Source organism: Arachis ipaensis, chromosome B2 (genome assembly GCF_059453495.1).
Source record: "Arachis ipaensis isolate K30076 ecotype BB chromosome B2, ASM5945349v1, whole genome shotgun sequence".
Lineage (NCBI taxonomy): Eukaryota > Viridiplantae > Streptophyta > Magnoliopsida > Fabales > Fabaceae > Arachis > Arachis ipaensis.
This window is the reverse complement of record NC_142437.1, coordinates 94,232,874-94,242,436: the sequence shown is the minus strand read 5'-3', so window position 1 is coordinate 94,242,436 and position 9,563 is coordinate 94,232,874. Positions and strand designations below refer to the sequence as shown.

At 37.2% G+C, this 9,563-nt stretch overlaps 1 pseudogene; it reads left to right on the top strand.

The window, feature by feature from the left end:
* On the top strand, positions 1 to 2,152 carry LOC107627426 (protein FAR1-RELATED SEQUENCE 5-like; annotated as a pseudogene).
* The last annotated feature ends 7,411 nt before the right edge of the window (positions 2,153 to 9,563 follow it).

Here is a 9,563-nt window from a genome sequence, read left to right as displayed (position 1 = left end):
GCGGCGGATGTACTTAAGATGGAGTTTAATAGTCCAGTGGAAGCCACTATTTTCTATGAAGAGTATAGTAGGGTGAAGGGTTTTGCGATACGACAAGGAAAGAAGTTGAAAAATAAGAATGGTGATTTTGTTCATTACACATATCTATGTAACAGACAAGGGTTCAGAGACAAGAAATGGCTAGAGAAGGTGGATCGGAAGAGGGAGCACAAGGTGGTGACTCGTTGTGGATGTCCTGTGGAGATGCGTATTAAGCCTAAAGGGGACAGTGGGAGATGGTTTGTGTCTCGTTTTGTGGAGGAACATGACCATGAGCTCCTGCCTATGAAGTATGTGGACTATCTACCTACTCACCGTAAGATCTCTGATGTTGATATTGCACACATGGATAATATGAGGCAAGTTGGGATATCAATTCCAAAGATCTATGAGTCTATTGCTGTACAGGCAGGTGGTTTTAATTTTGTTCCATTTACTAAGCGAGATATGTACAACGATGTTAGGCGGCAAAGGGCAATGAAGAATGGTGACGTGAATGCTGCGTTGAGGGTTTTGGAGGGTGTGGCCCGAACGGACGAGAAATTGTATTGGAGGTACGAGGTTGGTGAAGGGCAGCACATGTGCGATCTATTTTGGAGTGATGGGTGAAGCCAGGATGATTATAAGGTATTTGGAGATGTACTAGCATTCGATGCAACTTATGGGCGGAACAAGTACAATATCCCAGTTATTGTTTTTTCTGGGATTAATCATCACAACCAGACCTGTGTGTTTGCAACTGCGATGGTATCATGCGAATCAATAGCATCATATGTATGGGTTTTAAGAAAATTACTGGAATGCATGGGGGGTAAAGCACCGACAGCGGTGATAACTGATGGCGATCGATCAATGCGCGTAGCTATTCAGGAAGTATTTTCCAATGCTCACCACTGCTTATGCGCTTGGCACCTCCTGAAAAATGCGACGGTTAATGTGTGTAAACCCCGGTTCACATCATTGTTTAGACATTGCATGCTTGCCGATATTGAGGTTGCAGAGTTTGAAATGCTTTGGGATGCCATGCTAGAGGAGTTTGGGGTTAGGGAGTTAGAGTGGGTTAAGGAAATATACGAGAAGAAGTCTTCATGGGCAACTGCTTATATACGGGGACGGTTTTATGTTGGGCTCCGCACAATATCTCGGTGTGAGTCGTTGCATGCAAAGTTAGGGAGATTTGTGGAAAGGCGATACGGCATACTTGAGTTTGTAACCAATTTTCAACGATGTGTGGACTTCCTGAGGGACAATAAAGAAGAGCTTGACTTCCGATCATCGTACGGGACGCCGGTCCTTCAAACCCAGTTTCTGGAGTTAGAAAAGTCAGGGGCAATAAACTTCACACGGGAAATTTTCTCAAGATATCGTGAGTCGCTTAAAAGGTGTGTTTGGGTCACTATATTGGAGTGCATTAAACGTGAAGATAGGTGTGTGTATGTGACACAAAAGCATAGAAGACCTGATTCACGATGGAATGTGGTACATATGAGAAGGAAAGAGGAGTTTGTTTGCAATTGCCTGAGGATGGAGTCATTTGGTTTGCCATGTGTTCACATACTAGCAGTTTTGGTTAGGTTAGATTTTGATTCCCTTCCTAAGAATCTAGTGTTGCCGCGGTGGTCCAAAGCGGCGAAGGAGGATCTTTGTTATGAACGGTTAAGTAGCCAATACGGTGATGCCAGTGTTTTATATCGGAGTAGAGTGGGTGCATTCCTGCAGCACTGCAAGCGATTAGCAAAAGTTGCATGTATTAGGGAGGAGGACTTCAGGCAATATTTAGCCAAGGTTGTGGAGGATACTTATTTGCTTGAAAAAAAATGGACTAGGTGGTGCGGTTGCTGGGACCAGAATTAGCAACATTGGAGGGGTTAGGGATCCTGTTAGTGTTCGGACTAAAGGCACAGGACGTGGCAATGAACCTCTTGGGTCTAGGGGTATCAAGCGGCTTAAGTGCAGCACATGCGGGTGTCTCGGTCATCGAAGGACCCGCTGTCCCAATGCTCCACCGACATCAGCACTGTCAACCCAGGACGAGGGTGCGAAAATATTATCACCAAATGTTGACATGGTAAGCACGACAATCATGCTTCACTTTGGACATATGTTTCTCTAGTGTGGATGTGTGCTGTTATGAATGTTTAGCCAATATTGCAGATACATGTATAAGATTTGGTGGTACCGGACGATGTGTGAAACTAACAATATGATAACAATAATGTGGGTGTTCATAATGGTTTGCAGGGTCCCTAAATCTAAGAACAAGGGATAAGTATGCGGTGGTGATTGTTGAAGCAGTTTGGATCCATGCATATGTGGTTATTCACAAGTGGTCGTTCAGTCTGGGTCGCCAACAGGGCAAAGATGTGTTATTGGTCATGGTGATGTCCTCGGATGTATGGGGATTGAATTGTGTTTAGTATATATTGTTCCTGAAATTTTAATTAGAATTGTTAGCCTTTTAATGACAGAGGTTTATGTGGTTGAGTTGATCGTATGATATGGTAATTTTAATACCACTATGAAAGGAATATACGGTAATTTTAATACATTATATGTTGCAGTGGTTTATTCGGTTATGTTATTTTTTCCCCATGCTATGTTTATATCAGTACCACCTATCCAGAAGGCAGGGAGAAATTCAGGTTAGAGACACATTTCTCTGTCCATTTCACTGAGGATACTAGTGAGCTGAAATAGTCCAAGGCTCTTGATAGGACATACCTTTGTTCTAGCTGCAAAGTTCCTCTCACCAACACAATGTCAGTTGTGGCCCTTAGTTCATGTGGGCAAGTATTTAGCAAGATATGCGCTGATAGATTCATGGCCGTTGATAAGGTCTGTTTTGTTTGCAACAAACCATGTAAATAGAGAAGTTTGATCTACTTGGAGAAAGGGGGTAGTGGTTTCGATTATCATGGGGATCCTTGTTGTGTACTTTGTTTTTGTTTTTGTGTTTTGTTTTCCAAGTATCAAACCATGATAATTTTAAAGAGCATCTCGTTTCATTAATCTTTGGTGCTCGAAAATGTCAAATGTAGTTGGGTTGGTCTTATAGTTGTTCAATAATTCCCCTCTGAAGAAAGGTGTGAACCATTTCACACGCTGTACAGTTAGGCACGTTTGGTTGAAAAGTTCACTTGTTTGGAAAAAACTAGACTAGCTATAGAGTAGTATGATAAATCATGCCACGTTCACATACAACTTACATCCATACATGCGAAATCTGCGGCTTTGTGCCCAATGTTACTATGCTCGTACATAAACTGCCTGTAGTAATCCTAAATCCAAAATAGAGGCAAGCTAGTTACTGACATCACAAGAACTAAGAACTGAAGCCTAATGTCACTGACAACATTAGCATATTCCTGAGTGGTAGAATGGAATGCTTTCGACATCTATATTCAAAATACATCCAGAAGGCAAAAAATACAAGTCGCATGGTTATCAAAATAGAGAGGGATCAAAGGGGACGACTTTACTCGGTGCAATCCATGAGATCACGCTAAAGCAGCTCGGCTTTAACATCTATGAAGCATGCATGTTCATTTGCATCACAGCTAGCAATGCTAGTAGCCAGTGACGGACCTAGAAAATTTTAGGAGTGGGGGCAAAAATATATATAATAAAATAAGTTTTGTTGAACATTATTAATTATATGGAGATATAAAAATTAAAAAGAGTTAGTAAACACGTTCATTCTTAAAATACTATTCATTATATATTAATTTATAAAAAAATATTTTTTATTTTTAAAACTTGAACTTAAAATATTTTATTTAAATTATAGATAACTTGTTATTCTAACTAATTTTTTTATATATATTTAATAATAAAAGACTGAATCAATTGGCACATTAGCGCCTAATGATACATTAGTATTTATAATTTAAAACTAGAATTATATATAAATACTAGAAAAATTAAATCTAGATATGAAAAGTATGTTTATATAAAATAATAGAAACTTAATTTACAATTTTTTTTCTTTCTTTCTTTTTTAAAATAATTAAATTTGTTATATATTTTTTAATTTAATTTTGATATAATATTAGATAAAAGATTTTATATATCTGTTTAATTATGTATTGTAATTAAAATATTTTTTCATTACTATTTCTAAAAATAAAAGAATATATTCTAAATTAGTAAATTAATCAATTTATTTTTAAAATTTTATATACAACATAGATACATATAATAGAATAAAAGATAAAAAAACAAGTGATAAGGATGAATAAATCGAGAATAAAAATAAAATATATAAAGTCATGAAGAGAATAAAATATTATATCAATACCTAAATTATAATTGTTTGAATTAAAATTTGTAATTGATAATATCAAAAAGAGAAACAATGAAATTGGAAGATACATAGAGTCATGGAGAGCTATATAAAAAAAAGAGAGAGAATTTGAAATTTACCTTTTAATGAAGAGAAGATGACCACTAGACAAAGAATAGAAAAAAAATGTTAAAAATATAAAAAATGATAAAATGGTTTAAGGGAATAAAGTAGTGACGGCACAAGAACTAAATTTAAATAGGTTAAATAATAGTCAAAATAATACAAAAATAAAAAAATAAATTAAAGATTTTGGCCAATTGAATTTAATTTATTTGTAGTGGGGTCATTTAAAATCTAAAATGGGGCACATTATATATAACTATTTTTTTTAAAATTAAAAACATTGTGGGGGCAAATGCCCCCTCATTGTTGTTAATGGGTCCGTCCCTGCTAGTAGCAGTCCTCATCCTGACAGCTTTCGAGTGGATCTGCGTAACGATAGTTACACAGGATTATGGACATTTGAAGTAAAATAATCACAAAGGAATTAGATGGAGAAACAATTTTTAGTTGTAGTTACTAGAAGCTACAATTTAATCAAGGGCATTGTAGGAAACTCACCATGGGAGCAAAAATTCGAGTGGAAAATCCTCCTTCCTGCTGCAGCCAGTACAGTAGCCACGTAGATGACTCCTTGCTGCAGCAGTAAATCGTGCAGCATTGTGTCAACACGTTAGCATGACGAAGATTATCAAAAAACATAGGTGGGGAGAAAATAGCTGAGCCAACAAAAGCACAACCTTATCCGTCAAATAAACATGCATAAGTTTTTGGTTCACACTAGGTATGTTGCATAGTTTTCCTCTAAATAACTCAGAAATTGGGTTTAGGTTTCTGCTCTTTCGTAGAGTGGAAGATGCTTTGTGTTTACCTTTCTCGAGTTGTATACAGATATACTAAAAAGCAATACGAAATATATAAAGAAACTTTAGGAAATTTAAAAGTGCATAAGACCTAAGGCAACATTACAAGAAAATATAGTTTATATATCATTTAAAAAAGATATCAGTTAATGATACAATATAATTTAAAACAGCAAAATGCTGGTCAAGTGACAAAACAAATATAGAAAAATAAGAGAACAATAAAATAATTATGAGAATAACATTTATGTGTACCTAAGGTTGTGTGATAAATGATCATTTGACCTTCAAACTCTGATCACACTGCTTTTTTATAATTATATTTCTTTTATCTTCTAACCCCAATAATTATTAAAGAATATTTATGCAATAAAATAAAAATCATTGCAGATTAAATAAATTACTAAAGAAAAACAACCAAATACTTAACAAATTGGGACAAAAAAAATTTTATTTTCCTACATCGCATACATGGTTATGCTATTGATCATTCTACTCATTATGCGAGTAGATTAAAGTAAATTGAGTTACTTATCCACTACTTTTGGAATGGCTTTAGGATACTGGAAGGAACCCCAATTAGAAAGGTCTGGATTTGTATGTCTGAAGTTAGCAATATTCCTATCCACGGAGAAGATTTTACCGAGGACATGGCACTGGTAGAGGAAAAAAATAATTACATTTACGGCAGGCAGGCAAAAGCATTAATCAACAGGGTAAAGTAACAGAGTATGAAGGTAGTCGTGAAGAAATTACTTACTATGCGCCGCATGTTAGCCTCTCGACGGACAATACTCTCAGGAATTTTGCTTACGTCTAGGACGTACAATCTTGCACCCTTGACATCTAACAACAGCATATAGCACGTATCAATGGCCTCCCAAACAGGCACATAGACGATAGACCTACATTATACAAGGTGAAAATATTTTTCTGATTAACAATAATAGTTCATTTGAGGGATAAGTAACTACACAAAATGGTAATAATGGAATGAAATCCCTAATAGGATTTGAGGGATACATATCATACGTGTTCCAGTTGGTTTGTCTCATGCATCCACTTCGGCTGGTAATGTTGGGCAAGCTCACTTACTAGGGTGTCAAGCAGAATATCCGTTGCAAAGTTAGTTGACATATACCAGGAACACGGAGTCTTGCTCTTTCGTGCTCGAACTGACGCCATCAGACATGCCGCGTTAATTATCTGCAACCACGCCGAACGTTGATTATCTATAAACACGGTGGTTGAAGGTACAAAGTTTGCTTTCAGATAGCAGTTTGGGTGACTTACATCAAGACAAGGGGTCTCTGGGGGTGACAGTGACATGAATAGTGCCCGAGGTAAGTCGAAGAATGAATACTTAAACAAGATCTCCCTGAAATATCATCTGAACTACTTAGTCAAAATTGAGGAAGTGGGACATTAGTACACAACAGAATACTTGTGTTAGGTGCCTAACTCAAGTGGAAGTTCTTTACCGAAAATGTATGCTGCTAACTTGCACTCCTGCAACGAGAGTTCCATACTGTGAAATGGCCTGAACACCATTTCGTATGTCTGCGAGACTCAAAGAGTTAGAGTTACATAGGGTATAGATTGATGTCAGCATAAGTGACATAATTCAATAACAGTGTCTTTGTTCCAGGAAGCAAGGCACCTCCCTTTGGGATTTTGGGTTCGGCGGGATCAATAGCGTTGTTGTTGCGATGACCATGCCCACGGCCTCGCGTGGCCTGCCTAAGGACATTCCTCTTTGGACGACTTTGAGTAACGGAATCCTGCATCAGCACCTGCATGTTGCGAGTCATTGAGGATGTTGGGCGGCCTAAACATGTCATCTCAATGCGCTCCAGTTTCGGCAGCTTAGGAGGTTTGGCCATACCTGGAGTCGACGTGAATAGGTCACAGAGTTTAGTGGTGCTGTCAAAGTTGGATCATGATGGGAGGCTCGTAATGTCCTGTTATATTGAAATATGTTTAAACTCTTACCAACACATGAAATCACCTTCGGAGCACATCCCGTGTTGTAGGATGACCATCATGTTATTTAGAATCAAGAACTACAACGTACCTTGTTATAAGTCGACGAAGGAATTTGAGATCTCCTGCCAGGCCCGGGCCCCTGCCCAGTTCCCTTTGACAAATCAACAGCCCAGTGTGGCTGGGTATTCATTTGTTGACTGAGGAGAGTGGCCCCTGTGATATATCTTGGTGTCGATCTCATTTCATCAATGAGAAGGTCATCCTCGTCACACGGCGAGTCAGGGACGAAAAGGTCAAATTGGGAAGCCTCTGTATTTGGGCTTTGCTGTATGCCTTTGCCCTTCTCCGATGGTGGCCTCAGATGGGTGAACAGACCTCTTTGTTGGCTGATGTTATGGGCCTCAGTGTGATTGAAAACAGTGGCATGACCTCTGAGGAGGACTTCCTCTTGGTGCTGTCCTCCGGCGCCTGTGGCATATATGGCTTAGGAACCATAACAATGCTACCGCTTCGGTCATGCTACCTCTGAGCCAGGTCCAGAATCTGAAGCAAATACCCGTCGAAGGTGGCTGTCCTCTTCTCAATGATGGCCAATCTAGACTCAATGTCGGCAAGCTTTTCATTGGAACCCTACGTTGACAAAGCACACCACAAGAATAAGAAAAAATTCATTATAATAAACAAGTAAGAGTGACAAACTCAACAACTGAATCATGCATTAACATTTCCAACTAACAAATGGGTCTTGTATCTTGCGACGGAGGTGACACAGCTTCCGAAAGAGAGAAGGGGTGATGGTCTAGGGCTTCCTGGGTCTGGGAAATCAATCGTATCCTGTGGTGCTCGAAATAATATTTTATATGGGATTTCTTTTTACTTTTGCTGTAAAATTGCCGATTATACCCTTACATACATGGTTACCGGACAATTTTCCCGATCTAAATAAAGCAGGTTTTCCATGAAGAAGATTTGGCTCAGCATGTTCTATTCGATACGGGTAGGAGAAGAACCCGACTATCCACGGAGGAACCCTTAGGTTTTCGAGGCATTGGATTCTCACCAACGTTTGCATTACTCAAGCCGACATTCTCGCTTCCGCTTCGTCCACCACTGCTCGCGCGGGTCCTTTCCTCTAAGGCGAAACGCTCCCCCTACCGATTCATTTTTACATCCCACAGCTTCGGTAGATCGCTTTGCCCCAATTATCTTCGGCGCAAGAGCGCTCAATCAGTGAGCTATTACGCAATTAAGATATTGTATGAAAGTCTCATTTCCTCTTTTTTTTTCAGACTGGAAGGATTTTGAACTAGATAAGTTCAAATAAAATAAGGATTTTGGAAGTTGTATTTGATTTTGTTTATTCTTCCTAATTTTAATTATTATTATATATATATATTATCTATTTAATATATTTGAATCTCTTACCAGATAAGCAGGTGAGGCACTACTGAGGCAAGTTTGGTTCGTAAATGAAAACCCAGGAAGAAGAATTTCTAACTTTCACCCTTTTTTTATGCCTTTGCTCAACTAAAATTGTTTTTGGTCTTATGCTCGAACAAAAATTAGCTTTAATAGTGAGTCTGTATTTTTTTTCCTGGTTAAAATGTGTGTGGTTTTTATTTGCAGAACGTAATAAACAGTGTTTTTGGGTGGTAAGGCCCGAATATAGGCCCATTTTTTATATCCCCTCTTGAGTCTATTTTACTGTCCCATTTAGGAAACAATTAGGCACATTTTAAAATTCCGTTTGTACTGAGGCCTAATTAGCCTAATGGTTATTTCGGCCAAAAAAAATGATGCAACAGTTATAGAATAGCATTCTAGCCTTGTTTCCTTTGGTGAAAAAAATAAATTATATTAAAATATTGAATGTATTTAATTTAACCTTTTGTTGGGTAATCTGAAAATGTATTTACAATATATATATATATATATGTATGAACAAAACAATAAAAATTTGATATTTAGCCTAATTATTTTTTTAGTATCTTGTCAATCACGTAAAAGATACAGAAAAAATTCATTCTAAATCAAAATTTCCAACCCAAAAAACACATTTTAGTTGCTCCTTTACATATATTTGCCAAAAATTATATTCGTATATATAATTTTTTTAATAATATCTCTAGATATTTAATATTTTTTTCCAAACTGAAATATTCTGAAATATAAAGTATCATTCCTTTGTTTAAAATCTTAACATATGTCATGTATCTCACAAATCATAATCTATAAATACCAATATAATTTCCTTCAAATCTATTTACCGATTAAAAAAAACTTTTGACTTTGTTAATTTGATTTTAAATAATTTTTTCGTATCATTTACA